Source organism: Chenopodium album, chromosome 1 (genome assembly GCF_948465745.1).
Source record: "Chenopodium album chromosome 1, dcCheAlbu1.1, whole genome shotgun sequence".
NCBI lineage: Eukaryota > Viridiplantae > Streptophyta > Magnoliopsida > Caryophyllales > Amaranthaceae > Chenopodium > Chenopodium album.
Genome location: NC_137834.1, coordinates 30,761,115 through 30,765,247, shown reverse-complemented (window position 1 = coordinate 30,765,247; position 4,133 = coordinate 30,761,115). Strand labels below are relative to the sequence as shown.

The following is a 4,133-nucleotide window of genomic DNA, read 5'->3' as shown; positions in this document are numbered from 1 at the left end:
GTTATGGGTATCACTTTTAGTGATTTTAGTTATCGGGTACCCGAACCGTTAGTACTAACTGTACGGGTACCCGTCCCATGCTCACCCCTAGTTTACTCTGCAAAGAATTATTAGAAGAGTTAGTTTTACCCTTGAGCCCTGCGGGGCTAGTAACAACATTGTTTGGTTTAACAGAATCAAGATTAGCAATTTTTGTTGTAACAGGTTCATCATCTTTGGGCATAGGAGGCCCATCATAGTGCGAACCACTCCCCAGAGTAATTGCATGTGCGTATTATGTTGGTTGTACTGGCTGTGATGGTAGGGCTCCCTGCTGGCGAGTTTGCAGAGTAGAGGAAAGTTGCACAATTTGATTATCTATGATTTTATTATGTGCTATTAATGAGTCAATTTGCGCATCTCTACTCTGCATCTTCTTCTGCATATTGGCTAACATCGTTTTGATTTCTGATAGGCTAGAATCAAAAGGAGGAGTAACAACCTGTTGTGGTCTCTGATATGGAGGTTGGTAGTACCTCTGCTGTGGTTGTTGTACCTGTGGTGGAGGGTTAAGCACATTCGTACTATTGTACGACATATTTTGGTTATTTTTCAACCCTGCATTGTAGGTGTTAGAGTATGGACTAATTTTCTTACAGGTCTGAAAAGCATTAATCTTCTCAAGTGAACTCCTACAGTCCTGTGCCCAATGACCTACAAGACCACAATTTTCACTAAATATTGCAAAGTTAGTACCAATAACATAAACATTAGCAACGGAAGATGAATTAGAATTATTAATATTGTCTAGTTTCTAGCTAATAGAGGTCAATTGTGCTTGCAAAAAGGATATAGAATCGACTTGGTGTTTTCCCTTATTCGCAATTCCTCTGGGATTCTCATATTGGGAATTTTGAATAGCCATCTCTTCGACAACATTGCTCGATATATTCTCATCCAAATTCATAAATCTTCCGTTAACTGCAGAGTCCAAAATCATTCTTGAATTATATCCAAGCCCATTGTAGAAAGCTTGGATTATCTGCCATTGTGCTAGCCCATGATGAGGGCATTCTCTCTGCAAATCCTTAAATCTTTCCCAAGCTTCATATAAACTTTCATCAGCTTCTTGGGCAAAATTTAGGATTGAACTCCTTAACAAAGTTGTTCTCTCTACAGGGTAATATTTATTATAGAAATTCAAAGCAAGAGTACTCCAGTCAGTAATACCAAGGGCAGTTCTATTCAATCCATTATACCATAATTTAGCTTTTCCACATAAAGAAAAAGGAAAAAGTGTAATCCCCCATATTTTTAACTTAATCATAATTTATTTATATATTATTCTTACAAATATTTTTATGTCAGTTTCATTAAATAAATTATTTTTATGAAAAGATTTAAGTAAACTAATGTGCTTTTACTAATTTACAAACAATTTTAACATTATAGCCCAAAACCCAAATATTACTCCTAATCTAATTAGGAAACCCAAAGCCCAAATAAAACCCTCAAAAACCCTTACCCTTCTCCTCCTTCTCACATAAAAAAAAAAGGGAAAAGCTTTCATTCTTCTCCTTCTTCTCCCTGCTTTCACGGACAAAACACAAGAGAAAAAAAAAAATGCAACCCCTTGCTGCCGCCCCTGCTGCCGCGCCACTGCCTGACCGCCACCCTCTGACCGCCACCCAGCACAGCCGACCACCCTGCAGTTCGCCTTCCTCTCTTCTCCTTCCTCTTATTTCTCTTCCTTTATTTCTTGTTATTTTGATTAAAGATTCAATTTTTATTTGATTTCAATTATAAAATTATTGTTATTAGGCTTTAATAGTATGTATAAATTACAAAAGATTATAAATTTATGGGTTTTGTATGTCTAAATTATTAAATTAAATTTCAGATTATGTATTTTGTATATTTTAGGGTTTAAAGCATTGATTTTTCATGTTTTAGGGCTTGATAACGCGTTAATCAAACTATCTAATCATACTATGTTTAAATTACATTAAAGTATAATTATTTTAATCATATATAAATTTTCAGATTTATTAAAGTTTCATTTTTTATGAACAAGTAGTGTTAATTTCATGTTTTTATGCTTTAAACCTATAAAATAATTATTGTGAGTATTTTGTGATTGAAAAAGCTTTGAACTTTATATTCTAACTTTAAAAATAATTTTCAGATTTCATACCTTTTATTTTGAAGCCTCTAATTGCATTGAATTGATATATTCTTGGGTTTTTAACACACTAACTTGCTATATAATGACTATTTCAAGTATTTATGCTTATGGGGTTATTTTATATACTTAAAACAAATTTCCAGATTTATTTACCCACTTTAAAGTTGTTGTAATTTGATATAAAACACTATATTTTCATAAATCTAACATATAAACTTGAAGTTGGGATGTTATATTACTAACTTTGATTTTTGGGGACAATTTAAAGGCTTTATTTTGATGATTTAAGAGGTTTTAAAGTAGTTTAGTATAGCTGTAATTTTAATTGCTTTAGTATTGATTTATTTCTAATTGTTTGGTTTAGGAGAGGACTTTGTAGAAGGCGATTTCTAGTTTTAAAGTGGCCAACCGGATTGTTTACACAAGGTATGTACAAGTTACGAAACCTTGCTTGTAGGTGCATGTTTAAGGACGGATCGAGAACTTAGTATCATGTATAGGATTGACTGGGTTAAATTGTCTGGTTATACATTGTGAATTTCAAATGATGTGCACTAGTTTATAATGCAAATATTATTTGTGCTTTAATTATGCAAGGTGCGCTTAAAGGCAAAGGTATGTGATTGGTGTAAAGATCAAATTATTACTCATTCATGATTATGTAAACAGGATGAGTAAAGGAGAAATTCAAGTCTTGTAAGATGAGGTTAAGGTTTTGGGGTGCCTTATGCACTCAAGGTGTTTATACACCGAGGTAGTAATGGAATAATTAATAAATGTTGTTTATCACTAATAAATCAAGAATCTAAATTGAGAATTTGCCATGTTTGATTGAATTGCTTTTGGGATGTTTGTATTGAAATGTATATGAGTCATCACCAAGTCTAAACCTGTAAATCACGTAAATTTCAAGATGGATGAGCAATAAAACTCTGGAATGGTGCACATCTGGAGTAATGACAATCAGGGGTTGGGGTACATGGGGTATTAGCCGTGTACTTTTATCGAGGCCGTCTGATCTACGAGTCTCCTATTTCAAATATTATTTTTCTAAAACTAGGAGTTAGGTGAGATCTCATACTAACTACGGTCATGGAGTCGCGCCCGTGGTCGTTGGATGTTTATTGATGTTTCCGAAAGGAGGCATGGGGTTTTTCTTTATTGATGTTCCAAATGGGACATGGGTTGGACAACCTTGTCTATTGCTAAATCCAATGAACTAATTGAATGAGTCAGTCAATATCAATTAGTGAGGTCTTAATAAATTTAATAATCAAGTCATGAATTGAGTCTATATTTAATGATGCTTGTGCTTGATTATTAGTAGCATGTTAGGTATTTTCTTAATTTGATTTCGCAGCTTGTATGTACTCAGCTTTGCTAACTGCGTGCTTTTGTGTGTGTCTTTCTTTGGTCATGGCCTTCGCCTTTCAATGACCCTATGACGATCTAATTTTTACACTTGTAATATTGGGGAGCAGAATAACCACAGGTTCTTACACATGTAGCATTCATCAGGGTTGTGGGATCTTGAGTAGAGAGTTGGTTGTTTGCATTTTATTTCTTTTGCAAGTTTGAATTTATTTTAATTCGATTTTATTTGACACTAATTCTTTTGGGTTTGAATTTATTTGAACACTGAATTTAATCACTTACTACTTTTATTGGGTTTTAAATAAGGGTCTTAATGGTTCTAACTTGTAATACTTATTTTGATTTAATTCCTTTGTTTTGAGGTTTATTTAAAACTGTTTTGGTTTTGCGCTGCTAATTTCTGAGATAGCCTTAACGTTTGAACACGTGGCGGTAGCACGTCAGTAATTCTCTTGAAATTGTTCAGGTTATATACAGGTTTCTCACAGGTTTTTAAGAGAGAATTATTGGGGTGTTACAAAAAGAATCTCCCTGATTTGGTCCTGCGTAACCCCAGTTTGCCTAATAGTGTTGCAATATTGGCAGAAATCCAAAA

The 4,133-nt window shown here is 33.8% G+C and overlaps 1 pseudogene; it reads left to right on the top strand.

Moving 5' to 3' along the window:
- The first annotated feature begins 1,034 nt into the window (after positions 1 to 1,034).
- Positions 1,035 to 1,126, top strand: LOC145564452 (small nucleolar RNA R71; annotated as a pseudogene).
- Positions 1,127 to 4,133: the final 3,007 nt, after the last annotated feature.